The sequence below is a fragment of the Tetrao urogallus genome (genome assembly GCF_951394365.1).
Source record: "Tetrao urogallus genome assembly, chromosome: 33".
NCBI lineage: Eukaryota > Metazoa > Chordata > Aves > Galliformes > Phasianidae > Tetrao > Tetrao urogallus.
Genome location: NC_136846.1, coordinates 500923 through 520759, shown reverse-complemented (window position 1 = coordinate 520759; position 19837 = coordinate 500923). Strand labels below are relative to the sequence as shown.

The window sequence follows — 19837 nt, the reverse complement described above, 5'->3', positions numbered from 1 at the left end:
AAAACAAAAGGAAGCGTCGTGTATTATGAGAGTTTCTGCTTACATGTCAGTTGAGCTTGAAGCTCAGAGATGCTTTTTAAAACTGCAGCACAGGGAAAATGGAACAAGATGGGATTTATGTTATGGAAAACAGGAATGCATTCTGAAGATGAGTGACTTCTAGTTTTAATTTTTATTTTCTGCTTTCAGTGTTTCCCAGGGAATACAGCAAGAGGTTTTAGGAGAATTTTAACCAAGAGAAAGGAAATACAGCTTGCTGTTGTGAACAATGCTTCCTAGGCTGTTCACTGATTGAGGTAGCACTGCTCTAAACCAAGAACATATACAGATAACTGCACACTTACCTCCTCTCAGGAAGAACCTCAGTTGCTGTCAGTTCATACGTATTTGCTGGTGTTTTGGGCTTCTTAACTGCAATGACTGTTGTGCACTGGCTCTCTGAAAGAAAGTATCCAAACCAAAGCAGGTATGTTTCTGCAGTAGAGGATTGACTTCTCTTCAGTCAGGATTTCTCACGATTAGCAATTACTTTTTTAAAGCCAGCCTCCTATCTATCTCTAGTCCACATCTTCAGCGTGATAAAATAGGTTTTAACTAGAACAACAAGACTACAACTGAAAACTGAGACTGATCCCCCCAGAGCTCTGTAATTCAAAAGTCTTTGAGGGGCCGGCGCAGTGCAATACTACAGTTTGGAAGGGATGAGGACCAGAGCTGGCTTCTTGTTCTGCCACTGGTCTCAGGACAAACACTGAGGAATTTACTATGTCAAAAGGTTGCATTCCACATCAAGCACTTTCCTTCAGGTGAAAGGTGTGAATTGCATCACCACAGTTAATACTACATGTTGAGTAACGGCCTAAAAAGTTCTACTGCCCACGTGTTGGAAAAGAGCTCTGTGGAGCAGCTTTGCATTTGTGGAGACAACTCAATACAGCTCGAAGATTCAGCTTTCCATAGCAGCAGTTGGCCCCAGACAGCCATGTTCTCAACACTTCCAAGAGATACTCCCACCATTTATTGTTATATCTCTAAGCACTGCTTTAACTATCCTGAATGCAAGAACTTCCAATAGAACAACAACAGTATTTTAATTGCTTAACTCTCAGGAATATCTAACAGAAATGAGCTGAAATCACACTTCTGCACTTCTCATGTAAGAAATACCTACTTTCACTTTTTAAGCTTGCCATAAGACCAACATCAGAAGTTACCACATGCAGTCTTAAGACAAAAATAAAACCTGTGTGAACAACCAGCCTTCGTAATGCGCTTCGTTGAACACTTAGCAAAGGAAAGTGGTATGTTCAGTGACTCTTAGTAACATATTAGCCTGCAGAGATGGAGCATTTCTGAACAATATTCCCTAGCACTTAGAACAGAAGAATCTTCAACTGTAAGAAGCGCTTAATACTTTAAAGGGCAGAGTGAACACGTGCAGTATCAACACGAAGGATGAGGACAAACATCTCTGTAACCCAGAGGAGCTGATACAGCATGGACACGTTTCTGGTCCATCACGTAAATGCAGCTGTTAACATTGCTAGCCTCAGTATTTTCAATGCCACACCAAGCAGATATGTGAAAGTACAGGTTACATTTCATTTAGAAGCAAGATGCAATAAGAGCACAGTTAAATAAAAGCATTTACCCTTTTCTTTCACTCAACACAGCAGCCCAGAAGAAAACAAAAAACCATAATGAACGTTGAAGAAATTTTCTACTAGATCTCCACGAGAAGTGGAACCACGTGCTAGTTTTAGGAACAGCAACTGTCTCATTATCTGGATGCATCTAAAGGCACGCTCCTTGCGAAACTGTGAGAACCTCTGTAATGAACAGACGAGTAACCTGCCCTGACATATGGCTAAACCTCTTGCAGTGCACTGTCAGATGTACAGGCTGGTGAATACATGCGCTGTGACCAAAAAAACCCCAAACCTAAATCTTCCAGAAACAGAAGGTTAGGATCCACAAGTATTGTGTTCACATTTGAGTTTAAAAAATCCCTAAGCTACACACGTTCTAGGTTCTCATCTGTTAGACACAACATACCTTTGGAAGGAGGTGCCTGGAGGGGTTTGCCTTGCACTTGCTTCTGTGTCTCACTCTTTGGAAAGGAGGCCTTTGGAGCAGGAAGTGCAAAGGGCAGCGCATTTCTTAATGCTGACTCTGCATCCACATTTCTTTGCATGCTTCATAGATGCCACTTTTCCTGTCACTGGAGCTGACAGTGTGAATTCCTTATCGCCCAGCTGAGTATCACACCTTGAATGCTGCCAGGTACTGCAATCACATCCAGAGAAGTCACTGTCAAGGAAATTCTAACATCTAAGCAGGTCAGACACAATGCTTATAAAAACATCCTACACTACTTGTCTATTGAGCAAAGTAGTTAAAAACTCTTCAGTACCTCTGATTCTCCCCTAAAATGAGTTTGCTTCTTACAGATTGTCAAGTGCCATTTTTCTATCTGTTCATCTAAATTCTACATTTAGGATTACTCCTCACCAGCTTATCTAAACATAGCTATGAATTATCACTTTTTTAGCTGCGAAATTTGAATTGCTTCACTGTGGGTTTTCTTGTCCAATACAGAGAGACTGAATTTCTGTCGGTACCTTTAAAGCTCTGTCCACCTCTTGCCTAACTCCAAAATCGTATTAACTGTGCCTTATCACTTCCCATTTTGTTTTAAAATCCTCACTGACTCCTTCGCTTGTTTCCTTACTCGCTGTGTCAGTGCAAACCGAACACTGAAGTTAAGGTTCTCATCAAATGAACCATGGCTTTCAGGTAGAAGGCATCACAATTTATGCTCAACATACTCCTTTGCTCAATCTGTATCTCCCTTTGGTCAAGGTCCACTAGATACTTAAATATGTAATAGGCATTATACACACTGAGAAGCAGATTTCTGGATTAAGAATTGTATTTTTTCTGTCAGAAACTAGCACTGGATCTTCAGACACCTGCTTTGTTCTGTGAGTATTTAGAACAAACTCTTCTAGTGGAGATTCTTCAAACAATGAAGTTCCATCAGCAAATTCCATGGATCCAAACGCATGTGGCACATGGCTGCAACCTGGCACATCTTCAGATGTCACAGCCTTTTCAGACTGAAAAGAAGTGTTCAGTTGAGATTCTTCTGCAGGATTAAAAGGAAGATTTCATCAGAAAAAAATAACACCAGTAAAATCTAAATATGATTGCTTTGCAAGTTCCTAACTATGGCTAACAGCTAATGGAAGTCCACACGCCAACAGCCCCAACTTTATATCATGCTCTTAATATTGTAATTGTGGATTTGACATTCATATCAAGAGCAGAAGGGAAATTATTCTTAAAGCTCGAGTCATCTTTTACAACCTGTGTCAACAAGAGCAGCATCTCAGAGCCTTCCATTTGGAGACTTGGACCACAAGCTCTTTCCAACAAAAGTCAAATAACAGCCTGGAAAGAACTGAAGAAAAGAATGCCGTGAGGTCTGAAAGTGGCTCATAGAAAGGTAAACAAGTCATGTCCAAAACATATGATTGTGCAATCTGCAGCACTGCTTGAAGCAGTGTTTGGAAGCCTATGAGGAAGCCCAGGCAAAAGTTCCTTACTGAATCATGGAATTCAGTATTTCAGTCAAGATTGCTAACCTTCACATCTCACACCACACATGACTGTGGTATCAAAACATCTTTTGTTTCTAACAGCTCATTATGATTTCAGGAACATCCTTCCCATGGACTTATTTCATACCACTTTGCCAATACTGCATGCAGCTACCTTATCAGTCCTGAGATAGAAAGGAGGCATTTTTGGAAGCTATGTTCTACTGACAGATAAGTGTCTCCTGACCTGTGTTCATAGATGTCACAACGATCACGTGTCTCATTGCTAGTGAAAGCAGAAACAGCAGATCTAGGGAAGCTCTATGATGACTTACTAAAAAGCCCTTTCCAGAGGGCTGCTAGCTATGGGCAATCTCTATTCTGTAACTGAAATCACGTTCCATTACAATATGAATGCCTGAGCAGGATATCGTGACTATTGTGTTTCAGAAGAAATGTAGGCCATAATGATTTTTTTGGAATTTCCTTACACATAAAACTGTTTCCAAAAAGGTGGTGCATACTCTTGTGCCATCAAATTCACAGAATCACAGACTGGGTTGGCAGGGACTTTGCAGCTCATCTGGTCCTACGTTCTTGCCCAAGCAGGGTCACCTAAAGCAGGCTGCCCCAAACTATTTCTGTCAGCTTTTGAAAATCTCCAAGGAGGGAAACTCCACAACGTTTCTGGCCAATGTGTGGCAGTGCTTGGTCACCCACACACAGAATTTTTTCCTGGTGTTTAGACAGAATCTCTTGCAGTCCAGTTTCTGCCCATGTCCTGCCATTGGGCACCAATGAAAAGAGCCTGGCTGCACCTTCTTTGCATCCTCAGTCCAGGTATTCACTCACAATAAGATCTTCCTGAGCCATCTCTTCCCCAGGCTGAACAATGCCAGGTTATGTGAAAGGTTACATTCTCTCACTTTCTTGTCTTCACATGAGACCAGTTCTAATTAGAGGCATTTGCTGTTCAGGTATTTTGGCAGGTTGAGCATGTATTCAGATGCCTTATCTTCAGGCAGGCAGGTGAAGTTTGTTCTGACTACTGTGGAAGGACTGATAGGCTGCTGTGTTACGTGATTTTCATCATCGTATGTGAGGGCATAATGCATTTTTTGAATAGCAGCACTAACCAGACCTACCTGGCACCCATGTCACAAGTGCCAGCTAGATAGATAGAGCAACTTCACTGTTGCTGAACCCAGAAAGACTAATGATCTGGGTGTGAAAGACTAACTCGCTGTGATCACAGAAATCACATTATTATTAGCTACGAGATATGGTTTAGTAGCTTGTGGCACTAATAGGAATGGGAGGGTGGTTGGACTAGATGATCTTGCAGGTCGTTTCCAACCTTGCAATTCTGTGATTCTGTGACCAGCAGTTCAAGGGAGGTGATGCTGCCCCTCTGCTCTGCTCTCACTGACACACCATCTGCAGTACTGCGTCCAGTTCTGCAGCCCTCAGCACAAGGACATGGAGTTGTTAAGCAGGTCCAGAGGAGGGCCACAAAGATGATCAGAGGGCTGAAACACCTCACCTGTAGGGAAAGGCTGAGAGAGCTGGAGCTCATCAATGTGGAGAAGAGAAGGCTCCAAGGAGACCTTGTAGTGGCCTCCCAGTACCAGAAGGGCCCTACAGGAAAACTGGGGAGGGACTTTTTATGAGGCCAGGTAGTGACAGGACAAGGGGAAATGGCTTAAACTGGAAAAGGGTAGATTTAGACTACATATTAGGAAGACATTTTTTACAGTGGGGATGGTGAGACACTGCAACAGGTTGTCCAGCAAGGTTGTGAATGCCTCCTCCTTCCAAGCATTCAAAGCCAGGCTGGATAGGACTTTTGAGCAGCCTGATCTAGGGGGAGGTATTCCCTGCCTATAGATACTAGATAATCTTAAAGGTCCCTTCCAATCCATACCATTCTATGATTCTACTCTATGATTCTATATTCATAAGGCTATTCTTGTTCTCTAATTTGTTGTGCTAGAATAGAATAATCTTGCACAGAACTTGCTTAGAAGATGCAATTAAATCTGCTGAAGCCTAAGGAAACAGACTGCTGGACTTTCACCCAGCTGCAAGTAAAGAAAGCCACAGAGCTTATTCTAACTGCAAGATAAGGAAGTAAGAAAGACTAAATTGAGACTCTGCAAGCATTGGCAGATCTCACAGTCCTGAAGATTGGAGAAAACAATCCACCAAGAGACAATGAAAGGAACCAATCCAGAGCAGAAAGATCTCCAACCTCAATAGTACTATTGGTCTTCATGGCCGACGGGGAACATGCAGCAAAAGGGCATTTCTCTGTGCAAGGTCCTTCTCCAAGAGCAATCACCTCGAGTTTTTTGCGTAACTTCAACTCTGTATGGCTTTTATGTTTTTTGGTGGGGAATCAACCACCAGCCTAAAAAGCCTGTATCAGCAGCTGACCACACTAACAGTAAATAAATGTTTCCTATTGTCTGGTCTGAACTTCCCCTGATGCAGCTCTGGGCCATTCCTGATCGTCCTGTCATTGGTTCCCAGGTAAACACAGCACCTTCCTCTGCTCTCCCCTCTTCAGGGAGTTGCAGAGAACAAAGAGGTCATCTCCTGGCCTTTTCTTCTCTGGACTAGGCAATGCAAGTGCCCTCAGCCTCTCCTCAGAGCACACACCTTCCAGTCCTGTTAGCAGCTTTGTTCCCCTCCTCCTGGCTGCCAGGGCACACCACTGGCTCATGTTAAACTTGCTGTCCCCACCACCTCTAGACCCTGTCCTAGTACTGCTCTCCAGACACTTGTCTCCTCATCTGTATGTTTGTTCCTATTCCACTGCTGGTACAATGTCTGGCATTTTCCTCTGCTGATTGCCTAACGCTCTGATCTATCTAGATTCTTCTGCAAGGTCTCCCATCCCTCCAGGGAGCCTCCAGCACTTCCCAGTTAAATATCATCAGCTGTTTAAGAAAACCTGCAGAGGATGCACGCCTCTCCTGCGTCCAAGTCAATGGGAGCCCCATTCACTGTGACTCTTTGAGCTCTGCCACTGAGCCACTCAGTATAGCCTGTACCTGTCCATCTCACATTTGGATGACTTGTCTGGAAGGATGCCACGAGGGACAGGATCAAAGGCCTCCCTGAAATCTAGAAAGATTTCATCCTCTGCCTTTGTGCACAAAGTGAGTGGCCTTATCATAGAACAAGATCTGACGACCAAGACTGGCTGCACACATCTCTCTTACAGATGTTGAGGCCACCAGGCTGTTTACCCAGGCCGAGCTTCAGCACACAGCAGCGTTTTTACCAGAATGTTGTGCTGAACTCTAACACTTACCCCTGGCTTGCTGGCTGTGCTGTACTGGCACGTCGTTTGTGATGGAATCCTTAAGTGGATGCGCTTGCCACGAACCTTCCTGGATTGAAGCAAGAGATAGGTTGTGACATCTGGTCACAATTCCACCTGAAAACAAGAGCATTTAGATCTCTTCAGAGAAGTTGTCAGTACAAAGAAAGCTTAGCGTTCTGAACGTTTCTGCATGTCTGGAATATTTTCCCCTTGATGTGCAACCTTCACGTCTGATCACATCAGGCTAGTTTCAGACCTTAGCTGCTCACACAACAAGTTTAAGATAGAGAAGCAGACTGCTCTTGTTTTTGCTTGAGAGCAGTACAATTGCTGAAAGTGAAAAGTAAAGCTGGTGCCAGAATGGCTCTACTGGAGTGAATGGCAAAGCTCCTATTAATGCACTTTGCACAGTATTTCAGCTGGACTCCCATCATTTTTGGGGGTCATGTTTCAGCCCAGCTCCAAGGAGCATCAACATTCAACTTGATTTTCAGCAGCTTTTTGACTACTATGAGAACCATGGGTAAATTGCTTGATAGACTCACAGTGTAGCACAATGAGCTTGAATTACTTATAAGGCATTAGAAGTCCTCTGATAAAGGACTGTGAAAATATTACAGACTAACATGGAAGAACTTCTTCCCCTCGTAGGTAGATTGTTCTCATTATTTTCTGTACCTGAAAAAAAGTAGAAATGTCTCTCCTAGGTAAAACTTACATTTTATACCTATTCCTACTAAAGTTATCTGGAAATCTTAACAATCCTTCCAAGTTCTACCACTTTCTATTTAATAGAAAGACAATTCAATTTCAAGAAACAGCTTTCAGATTCAGGTTAAAGCCAGAGTACACATCGTGTTTTAAATCTCTTCTGCAGCTTGGAATGTCATTAGTAGCACTGATACAATATCCCTACAAGCACTCAGTTTAGCTTTTCTCATTCATTTTCAAAAGTTACTGGGATGGATTCATTTCTTTAAGAGTTTGTGAGCTGTAATTCCCAAAGCTTGTTTGGTTGTCTGAGTGAGGAGTTGATATTTTCCACTTATTAATGAAACATTTCAGAGCAGTGAGTTAAGCCAGCACGTGACACCTGCTGTGCATCCATGAGTTTCTGTTTTGAGTCTATCTGGACTTCCAGAGATTCATCAGGATTTTAACATGGTACAAAATAACAGAAAGGCTTAGAAAACAAAATTAAAGCAGAAAAATAGTGTGAACTTCAGAAATGTAGTTGTTAGCTACAGATAGGCTATGGAGTTCAGCAGGGGTACCTTAGCTCTGAAAGGTATGAAAGATTTCATGTTTGAGAAGAAGCAAGCATTAGAGTCTGTTAATACAGAAAGGTTATTTACTGCAGCAGTGAGCTTAAATACAAAGAGTTACATACATTCATTACCTCTGATATTAATGCCGATATACTCTCTCTGCTCTGGTTGTGAAACACAGCAAGTTCTGTTGCACAGTCTTCATCAAGGTGCCCCAGCTGCAAGAACAAGACCTGTACTGAAGAAACAGCTTCCGAGTCATCTCACAGAGCCAATATCACCATGACAGTCTTCTGATATGCACCAATCAAGCCAATAGTTAGCCACCATTTCAGATTTGCTATTTTAAATAGTTAGCATCAGGGCTAAATACTGCAAGGAGTAAACAGAAAGAGTCACCACGCTTCAGCAACTGGTCCCTCTGTGGCAACAGGTTCTGCATTCAAGTACAAAAGTCTGTCAGCAGATGAGATTTTCACTAGAGCACAAGTTACACCTCTATCCCCTCTTAATTATTCAGTTGCACGGCATGCACAGCACACGGTGCTGTACGATCAGCACAGCTGTTCTTCAGAGAAACAGTGGCACCCAGAGGCCAGCAGCAGCCATTGGCTGCAAATACACAGCAACTTCTCAGTATCTGCAGCAAGAATCTCCCTCACACACCCAATTCCCACCCCAACCCCCCTACCCCAACCTCTCACACAGGTCAGACAATTGAGAGATAAGGAGGACAAGCACAGTTCCAGAGAATCATAGAACGGCTTGAGTTGGAAGGGACCTTAAAGACCATCAAGCTCCAAGTTGCAAAGCTGCAACTCACCAGATCAAACTGTCCGGAGCCTCATCCAACCCGGCCCTGAATACCACCAGGATGAGACATCCCTACCTCCTGTTTTATCCACCGCACCTCTCAGCACGGGGCTGCCTGCAAACTTTCTGAAGGTGCTCTCTAGTTCCATTCTCTCTGTCACTGACAAAGGTGTTGAAGGTGCCAAAATGGACCCCGGAGAGTCACCACTTGTCAGCAGCCTCTGAAGAAATGTGTTATCACTCCCATTCTGAGAGGATGCCAGTGGTCCAGGAAAGACTCCAGAACATACCTAGGCTTCTTCGAGTGTGTGTACTTACTGGGTATTTACTTTGCCACTCAACAGCACCAGAATAACCTTGCATGAGCCAAGGGTGATTTCACAGGAGTTTAACTGTCATCTGCTTCTTTGGGTCTGCCTAGTGGGCAGCAACATTCAAGCTGTTATTTACATCACCGAGAAGAACTGCAGACAGTTATTCTTTTCCTAACAACTTCAAGGTGCCTGGAAGCACAAATAGAGACCAGCAGTATTTATTCACTTCACCAGAAGGAACGTCAAACACCTGAGCTGTGAAGAACAGTTACAGCACCTACGGTTACAGTAAATGTTCCACGAGCATTTTGTCTGTGAGACTGCGTAGATACAGCCCAAAGGCACACTCAGTACGTTCAGCTTCCTTTGAGAAACAGCTTTTGTGTACAGATCACTTTTAATTACACAGCACAATTAAGAACATCCAAATGCAAGCTGCTTGAAGACTGTGTAGTTATTAAAACTGCAATAATTTCTATAACCATTAACTAGTACTACGTGACTATTGGAGAATTTTCAGCACAAGGCAATGCTAACCTTTACTTCAAGGACATCAGGCGTGGAGCAGTTTAACTTGTTTAAACACCGCATATTTTCTAAGCACTCCATCAATGCTTTGAGCTGATGCAACAGCATTTTGTACATCAATCTGAATAGAAGCAGCTCTTTTACCTGCAGCAGTTGGTCAAGTAGCAGCGTGCTGCTAGGGGAAAGCCATTTTGGAACAGTGTCTTTTCCTCTCTGCAATAAAAAAGTTATTCTCTTCACTAAAATAAGAGAGGATTGAGAATGAACCTTCAACAACTAGCTCAAAAGGAACTACTAAATTATTTGGATGATATTGACATCTCTTTTCTTTCAAAGCGTAGGAACAGAGATTACAAACTCTGCTTTAAGAACAGCCTGAATAAATGTAATGGTAAAAATTCACACGTGCTTGGCTGAGGGCAATGCTGGAAGGGAAACTGCTCACAAGAGCTACAAAATGCCCAACAGCACACCAGAAATACTTTGGTCTAACAACAGTTACGGCACATAGTCAATTTCCTTAAGTATTTCCCAAATGAAGTGATGTGGAGCATTACAAGGAAAAGAACACTGAACACAGATGCTGTGATTGGATTCAAGCAGTAGACTTAAACCAGTTCTGAGTTTTAGATTCCAGGATATCTCAGGATCTGTAACGTGTGACAGTCAATTACACAACAATGCCTCGGTGTCTGCATTCCAAGCACTTTTCAGATCACAGCCACATAAAATCAAAACAAATTCAGTGCAGAAATAGCAAGCCAGTATCTTAATACTTGTGAGAGTATCCATTTTTTACTGCATTCTGACTCAGTTCTGAAACTTGCTCATCCCAGTTCACTTAAACAAGTTCCACCAGTTCAAGCACTGCAGCCCTCAGCTCCTGTGTGCATCAGACAGATAGAACTAAATGGTGCAGAAACAATCTTGGACAGCTTTAAGAGCTCCATTCTGCTTACAGGCTCGCAGTCCAAAACTATCCACAATTTTAAGGAAATGTACACCTGAAGCAGTTGGATCATTTTCCATTTGCCACGTTCTGCAAATTGGAGTAGTGATTAGCACAAAGGATTTTCTGCAGTCCTGCAGAAATGGACAACGTCCTAATTACAAAGGGACAAAGGCTCAGTGCACAACACAGCTCACACCAGCCTGAAAAGCCGGGTCACTTGATTCACACGCTCAGGTTGTTGTGCGCTCTGAAAGGAAACAGAACGAACTGCTGAATTCAAAGGCAATCAGTGGGGTCCTACATTTCCTCCTGGTTCTGGAAGAGGAAATTCTGATAGCAGCTGCAGAACTTTGCTCTTCCTAGACAGGAGAAGAGCTGGCATTCCATAACATTCATTTCTGGTAAATCAAACGATGTATTTCTATTTTTACTACAGGTAGTACGGGGAGCAGCCAGTTGAAGAACCAGATACAGAAATTAGCCCATTGGCAAGCAAATACTTCTCCTCAAACTCTGCATGCTACCATGTTATATAATCAGGCTACAGCGCCGCACAGGCCAACCAAGTGTAGAACCAAACCCACAAAATACTGGTAGACAAAGCAGCAAAAAAGGGGACAATATTCAGCAGACAGGCCTTTCCACGCACAGCACAGCTCAGCATGTTCTGCCATCAGAAAAGCAAGGCCTCTTGTCATGCTCAGCTATTTCCCTTCTCAGTGTATTCTAGCACCATCGATACCTCCTGTTATCCTCCTGTAGAGTGCCATCACACTGCCATCGTCAAAAGGAAGAAACCCACACAGCAGAGCGTACCGCAGTGCACCCATGCTCCAAAAATCTGCCTGAAAAATAAAAGGACAAGTTTACAAACCTGAAGCACTTAAAATGGCTTACTGACAGACTGCACTGTCTGCCCTTGCCAAAGGCCACATACAGCCTACGAAAAGCTGGCTCTTTCCCTCAGGAAAAAAACCTTATGGCTCCAGACAAAGCATATGACCCTAATTCAATTGCTCTTCCGCTCAACTTAAAGCACTACGAAAACCAGTATCTTCATCTTAGCTCATCACCCTTCTGCAGTACCTTATACCTACAAGGATTTCACTGGCAAAAATGAAATCAAACCCATCACAAAGGATTTGGCACAGTTACGTGCTACTGGCTACAACGAGAGCTGCCAGCAGTCAGCTGTGAGGCTCTGCTGCTGTTCTCTTTATGCACAGGCACAACAAGGCTCTACACCTCACAGTGCAATTCTCTCTTTGACTGTAAAGAAAAAGCAGGCTTGAAAAGCAGTCTGGGGAAAACAAAGAAAGCAAGAATTAGAAGCCATCAACAGCAGTGCAATGGTACCCGAAAGAATTGCTACATCTTTAACAGCAGAGCAATTCAACAAGCATGAGGACATTTCAAACCAGACCAGTTGGGACAGATGAACAACTGCAAGTAGTGGGTTCCAAAGTTCTAGACATGAAATCAAGGCTGAAAAAACTCTTCACGTTTTCATCTCTCAGTTTTTAGTACATTGTGCATTACAGTGGAAGCAAGTCTTCAACACAACTTGGAAGCTAAAGACAAGTCTAACAAAACATGTAAGATCCTGAGACCGCACAAGAGTTTGACCAATGATGGACAATTAGCAGAGCAAATTGCTCTTTCAAAAACTTACTAATAGAAGGAGATCTCTGAAGTTGCTGTTTTACAGAGCCCCAAAGTAGGGAACAATTGGTGGAGACAGATGAGGATCAGCCAGAGACAAACCAGCCAGCTGTGTGAACTGCGGCCCATTGCACTTTTCAGTCTGTGGCCATTGACAGCTTCTGAGAGCTACTGAGCAACGCAACCCAGCAGAATTCAGGAGGGGAACCAAGTGAGCGTATCTGAGCTCCACTGCCTTTAAACGTTCTCTGGGGAGGGAAAGAGGGGAGAGGTGCAAAACAAACAAACTCTGGTCTGCATACCTCTGAGCCAATATAGGCTTTGCCCTGGATTAGCTCTGGTGCTGCACGTGCTGGGCTTCCACAGCATGTGTTCAGGCGGTCATCAAGGCCTCCCTGGAATAACACAGAAAACAGAAGAGTTTGCTTTAACAGAGTTCATGCTTTCTGTAAGGACACTTCAGAAGCCTCAGAGGCTTCTTCTCCTGGGCATACTTTCATTCATTATATATTTGGCTTTCATTCAATAGGTGACCTCACTAAGCAAATACTGTCTAAGACCATGAGCACTGTACAAATATACAGATCCCAAGCTGCTCACTTATCTGATGTATCCTTGGCATGATGCATTATTTTCCTCAGCTGATCATCTACTAAGATGAACTGTCTGCGCAAACACCAAACTGAGAAAGAAGTCATGCAAGAGCTGCTGTGTTTGAGGCTCGCTGGTCATTTAGAGCAACTTCATGCAATCACTTTACAAACTTGACAAAGAACAACTGGTAGAATACTTCCTTATTCAGAGTATCCTATTACTCTACTTGGGTTTTGTGCTAAACAGGTCAGAGCAAGATGACATTATACCACTGGGACAAGAGCCTGTTGGTCTTGGTTACCTGCGAGAGGCTCTAAATTTGGCCAGGAAAAGCGATTTGAGGATAAGTAATTCTCTTTGAATCAGGAAGGCACTCTTCCCATTAAATCCCTTCTCACCAGCACCCATCTGGCATGTTAAGTAAAGGCTCCTAGAAAGCCGTTTTAAGATCAAGAAACAATTCAGTTCAAGCATATGCAACCACAGGATCTGTTTGTCACCTGCAAAACTCTTTGGTTTTATCCATGATCTCAATCTACACACAGTTCCTTTGAAGAGATAATGGCACGCCAGCCCAGTGCTCCTATGACAGGCCCTTGCATAAGACAGGTGATACACGTACAAGATTATCTACAGTTAGACTGTGAAAATAGGAAGTCTGGGTAGAGAAAAGAACCTGAGTGTGCTTCTGAGCAATCTGTTCACTCTCACACAGCTAAGGCCCTTCCAAGCAAGATGCAACTGCATGTCAACCACAGAGACAGCTTGAATGTAGGGTGTTTGGGCAAGTCCCTGTTGCATACTGTAGAAAAACATGCATTACTTGGGGGCACATTATATTTGATTTCAGATACTCTTACCTTTGGCTTTGCACAGAGTCCAAGGTCTGTCAGCTTCAAATTATGAGAAACATGTTTCTCATCAATCAGCGGATCTTCCTGGTGAATGAAAAAGCAGTCAGGAATTATTTTCACCTGAATGCTCAAGGAAACATATTTTCTCTTCTGTTATTTCTTCCTGTGGTCAGTGGTTAGCAGGCTACTAAAAGCCCTCTCTCTCTCTCTCTCTGTCTCTCAGAGATTTTCACTGACTGCTAACAAATTCCCATATCCCAGGTGGGAAATACTGGTTTGTATCTGTTAGAAAGGGCCCAGGGACTAGGAGGACAAGTGGTGAAAGACCACAAGATGAATGCAAGCCAGCAGTGTGTGCTGACAGGAAAAAAAGCACAACAGGATAATGGGCTGCATTCAAAAGCAGCACAACCAGACCAGCACAAGACACCCCTGCTGCACACTCATTGGACCACATTTACAATACTGTAGTTAGTTTTTGGCCAGGAAAGATAACAACCTGAAGCAAGCTTTGTGGATGGCCTCCAGTCAATGCAGGGAGCTGAAGCTCCCACTCAGAGAAGAGAAACTGGGAAGAAAGAGGTTTGTTCAGAGTGCAGAGGAACCTCATGGCAACTTCTAAACGCCCACAAGGGAGGCATGAAGAAAGGAAGACAGATTCCTGAGAATCCGTACAGCAGGTCATGGTGGGATAGTGACCGAAAACAGTCACTCATGGAAACAGCAGACTGGACAGAAGGAAACAAAACTGCTCAAGCAGTGAACAGATTGCCCACAGAGAGCATGCAGCCTCATCCTTGGGAGAGGTTGAGCATGAAAACAAAAAAGCTCTGAGAAACTTGGTGTCAGGATTCTCGGAGCAGCAGGTTCAGGCACAAATCTCTAGAAGTCACCTCCATTCCAAGTTACTGTCCGAGCCTGTGAATCCACCAGCTTTTCAGCTGGAAGCCAGTTCCTTGCAAAAAGTATAGGCAATGCTTTATTTTTCAGAGGGGAAAGATTCTTTAGATACGAGGATTTCATAAGATGCCTAGGAAAATGCTTGTGCTGTAATGATTTGCTTTACTCGGCGATATCAGCAACTTAAGAAATGCAAAGTTATAACCTACTTGTGTAGAAAGACTCAAACCTTCCAGTATCTAACCCGTGCTTAAAGCCTTCAGTGACAGAAAACCCACTGGATGGAGCCAAGGCATGCATCTCATCCCATACTCTGCATAGCCACTGTTTGTTTGAAGGATCGCTCTTCCTTGAGGCACAAAACTGGAGCACACTGCACGCTGACTCCTGTAGTTACTGCTAGGCAGTGTTGCACAGAGCCAAAGTCATTCTCAGCTGAGAGCCCAAGGAAGTGAGAGGGAACAGAATTAGGACAGCTGACTTAAACTGGCCAAAGGGATATCCCACACCATATGACATGGTGTGGAAGGAGTTCTGAAGGGCGTAGAAGTTCATGTAAATCTCTTCTACTGCTGGGAGCCTAACTGGACATTGATTGGTAGGTGGTGAGCAATTGCTTTTGCGTTCATCAGAACTGTTATCCTTTTCCCTTCCTCTACCTCAGTAAATAATTTTATCTCAACCCATGAGTTCTACTTTGTGTGGTTTTCTCCCCCCTTCCATTACCTCCTGCAATTCACTGGAAAGGAGTGGACTGAGTGAAGCACTGCGTGATGCTCAGGCACCTGCCAGGTTAAACCACAACCACAAAGGGACAACTTTCTCTCCCAATGGAAAAATAAAAACACGCTCATTGTTATTTATGAAAGACTGAATACAGTTCAGACTTACTGGTTTGAGGTCTCTGTGGGCACGACCCTGACTGGGAACATAAGCAAGTGCTGAAACAGTCTGTCGAAAAAAGACTCGAGCTTCCTCTTCTGAAAGGTGGTCCTTAGAAACAATATAATCAAACAGCTTCCCTCCAGGACAATGCTTTAATGAGAAAGGTAAAGTTACCTGACAACGTATTTAGAATGCATCAGAGAAAAATAAGCAGCAGTGAGAGCACAGCAAGCACAGGACACCATTCCCCGTGCTCAGTCAGAGCAGTACAGAGTGCTCCAGTTATGCCATGGGCCAGCACTGTGGCACACCACACAAGCTACACAACCTGACCCTTGCCTCCAATCTGGTAACTGAGGCACTGCACTCAATGTCGTGGGTGGCATAAATCACTCAGGAGATGGCAACAACGTGAGGGCTCTGGTGTCCTGCAGACCTTGCAGATGCTACTTTAAAAACTGAAGTGTGAGTTAGGAATTAAAACCAGTTCCCTTACTGTGAATGCTGATTAGTGCCTTTTACAGAAAGACAGAATATAGAACATTGCATTCTTAATTTTAAAACCAATGAATCTTGAACCCATTCACCACTGAGATATTTAAGAATCATTTCATTTCAGCTTCATTTCTATATTATTGTCTGCTGCTAAGGATAAAAACAGTAGCCTTAAGCGTGGCACAAGCACTGTTTCTTACCTCCAAGACCATGAATATTTCCTTTGATGTCTCTGTTACATGATACAATTGGCAAACATCTTGCTGACTTCAGTTCTTCATGGCACCAATTCCTGTTCTAACACGAGGCAAGTCATCCTTAAGAGACCATAAAAGCAAGCCATGAAATTGCTAACTAATTTGGCACACCAGGTACCACATCTGACTACTGTGTAACATAAGATGTCAAAGCCTGTATGTGACAGTACACAATTCAGCATCAACTCAGCAATGGCTGACATTGCTCCCATAGGAATTCTAAAACACAGATCAGAGAAAGCTGAAAGGTAAAATATCCAGTATTCTCATTAGCACTTTGTTAAAGTTGCTGTAGTAATGTTGAACTTCCTCCATTTTACAGCCAGAGAGCATTGCCCTCTGAACAACGAGGAACAAGATTTGTGATGTTCTGCTGAACTTTTTCCACTCCTACAGCATCCTTCAAAAGGCAATGGCACTAGTAGGCTACATTTCTATATACCACCTCCCTGTGTTCTCGAGAACTCCACAACTGCAACAGAAGGTGTCATCATATTTAAATATCTTTTGGCTTACCCCTAAAGCAACTTGGTCCATGATTTTTGCTCCAACTTTTTCACCAGTAAAAAGATGCCGTCCGAGTTTCACCTCTGCAAAACCACCTAAAATTCAAAACAAAAAGGCTTAAAGTTGACTGTGAATCACACTGCATGGCTCAGACTTCCCTTACGCTAACAGTACAGAGCAATGCTCAGAGCTTCGTGCCACAGAGCAGAAGCAGGGCTGGACTACATCTTTAGAATCATAGAATCACAAGGTTGAAAACCACCTGCAAGATCATCTAGTCCCAACCACCCTCCCATCACCACTGCTCCCACAAGCACTGAACCAGATCTCGCAGCTCCTCATCCACACGCCTCTTGGACGCTGCCAGGGACGGCGACCCCGCCACCTCTCTGGGCAGCCAGTAGCCTATCCTAATTCTCTTTCTCTCTCTGAGAGAAAAAGTTCTGCCTTACGTCTAACCTAAACCTCTTCTGGTACAACTTGGGGCCATTTCCTCCAGTCCTGTTTGTTGCCTGGGAGAAGAGGCCAAACCCCTCCTCATCACAAGGAGCTTCAGGAAGTTGTAGAGTGCAATGAGGCCTCCCCTGAGCCTTCTCTTCTGCACACTGAACAATCCCAGCTCCCTCAGCCGCTGTTCATAAGACTTATGCTCCAGACCCCTCACCAGTTTCGTTGCCCTTCTCGGGACACACTCCAGGGCTCAATGTCTCTCTTGCAGTGAGGGGCCTAAAACCCCTAAAACACAATACTCGAGGTGCGGCCTCACCACAGCTAAGTACAGGGGGACGATCACCTCCCTGCTCCTGCTGGCCACACTATTTCTAATGCAGGCCAGGAGGCCGCGGGCCCTCTTGGCCACCTGGGCACACTGCTGGCTCGTGTTCAGCCAAGCACCCCCAGGTCCCTTTCCTCTTAACAGTCATCCAGCCACTCAGCCCCAAGCCTGTAACGCTGCACGGGGGTTACTGTGGCCAACGTGCAGGACCCGGCACTCGGCCTTGCTGAACCTCGTTAGGAAGCAGCTAGAGCCACTCCCCATAGGCCTAAGCGGCCCAGCAGCGCTCTGTCCCTTAGCAGGGCCGCCTCAGCTTCGATCCCACCCCGCGCTCCGCTCCGGCACAGCGCAGCCCGGCCTTTCTGCAGGCCGCTCCGCCCGAGGAGCGCCGCCGCCTCAGCGCAGACACACGGAGCGCTACTCCCAGCCCCCCAACCTCCTTTCCAGGGCGACCCAGGCCTCCGCCGCACACCGGAACCGCGCTACGACGGGCCGAATGCGAGCGGGGCAGCCGGCAGCTGCACAGAGGGCGGCCCGGCCGGCAGCTCGCCGGGTTCGAACTTCGCTGTCGGAACGCTCACTTCCGGCCGGGGGAGAGGATGGACCAATCACCGCAGCGCCGAAACCGGAACGGCTGTTGTGGCGCAGTGCATGACGGGAGGAAGGTAGGAACGGGATGCGGTGCGGTGCCACAGTGGCACCATGTTGAGTGGGTCTCCGGCTCCACTGCCGCGCTGAAGAGAGATGGAACGCGGTGGTGAAACTGAATTCATACAGCCCAAGGAGGCCTGGATTGCCGCATAACGCACGTTAATGACGAATCTGTCAGAGCCGTTTTATCACTGCCCCCCAAACACACTTTGAGTGCTTTAGGAGCATCAGTGGAATTTTGAATCAACTCGGCATATTGTAGCAAAGCTGCAACAGCTGCAAGACAGAACTTTGGGAAAAAAGTGATCTGTAACGACTGTTGAATAGTGTGATTTAATTATCATCCGGTAATTAAATCAATCAAACCAAGGGAATCAGCTCCCAGCCAATCAGCTACCAGCCAAGCAGGTGCAAGCAGTACAAGCTGCTCCTGCACTCCAGGGCCCATGCAGTCTTACCAAGGGGTCTCCAAGGACTCCCCTGTTGATCTCTGGCTTCCAGTGCCCCCTAATGTGCAAATCTGGCTCCTGTGTGCAGACATAAGGGGGGAAGTTCTGGAGCGCAGCCTGGCAAAAAGGGATCTGGTTTGACGGCCAATGGAATCTGAGCCGGCAGTGCGCCTGGCAGTCACAAGGGTCAACCGTACCCTGGGCTGCGTCAGGCCCAGCACTGCCAGGCCAGGGAAGCGGCTGTCCCGCTCTGCTCTGCGCTGTGCGGCCTCGCCTCCAGCGCTGGGTGCAGCTTGGGCTGCCACTCCATGAGATGCTAGGAGAGAGTGTCCAAAGGAGGGCTCCAGAGGTGGAGAAGTTTACATCACTGATCCTCTGGACGAACCTTCCCAGGCACGCACACTCTGTATACAGGTGTATAGATGTATATTTTGTCATACACACTGCAAGAATATCCTGCACGAGAGCAAACCAGAGAACAGTGATGGCAGCCCGAGGAAGCGCCTGAAGAGACATCGGAAGGCCTGGCATCATCCCCAGTGCTCTTTGTTGAACGAAGACTTTAAGGAATATCATATCAACAGGACCAGGAGAGCACCGAGACAGCTTGGAAACAACAGGATGGCTGCTGACTGACACCAGGTAACAAATAAATTAACAAGTAAGTAGCAAATGTCAACCTTCTGATAAGGTTGTGAACCTGGAGTACCCAGCCAGTGGGGAAACAGGGGAGGGGGGAGGCAAGGGGGAGAAAGCAGGGTCTAAAGGCTGTCATGTCGTGTCCATAGGCGCTGCTGCTTGCGGGACGCCGCCATTGCAATCGCGAATAAGATCTGCTTTATCAGAGATACCGTCCTGACAAACATGACTTGGATATTTCTAACAAGACCATTCCCCCTTGTCCTAGCACTGCGACCCTCCTAATCAGCCATTCCCCTCCTCTTTATACGCTCCCCTCAAGGACTGGAAGGCCCTGGAGCCTTCTCTTCTCCAAGCTAAA

The 19837-nt window shown here is 45.1% G+C and overlaps 1 pseudogene across 1 annotated transcript in view; it reads right to left on the bottom strand.

Annotated features, from left to right (window-relative positions):
- Window positions 1-340: 340 nt before the first annotated feature.
- LOC306956620 (maternal embryonic leucine zipper kinase-like) overlaps window positions 341-19837 on the bottom strand; it is a 34591-nt pseudogene continuing 15094 nt past the window's right edge. The window contains exons 4-16 of the transcript in view: window positions 16972-17057; window positions 16399-16515; window positions 15710-15853; window positions 13925-14002; window positions 12773-12865; window positions 11551-11653; window positions 10001-10065; window positions 9333-9431; window positions 8356-8419; window positions 6922-7069; window positions 2973-3119; window positions 2056-2276; window positions 341-438 (exon numbers count right to left, since the gene is read on the bottom strand). The product of the transcript in view is annotated as a maternal embryonic leucine zipper kinase-like (transcript). The remainder of the gene's footprint in view (window positions 439-2055; window positions 2277-2972; window positions 3120-6921; window positions 7070-8355; window positions 8420-9332; window positions 9432-10000; window positions 10066-11550; window positions 11654-12772; window positions 12866-13924; window positions 14003-15709; window positions 15854-16398; window positions 16516-16971; window positions 17058-19837) is intronic.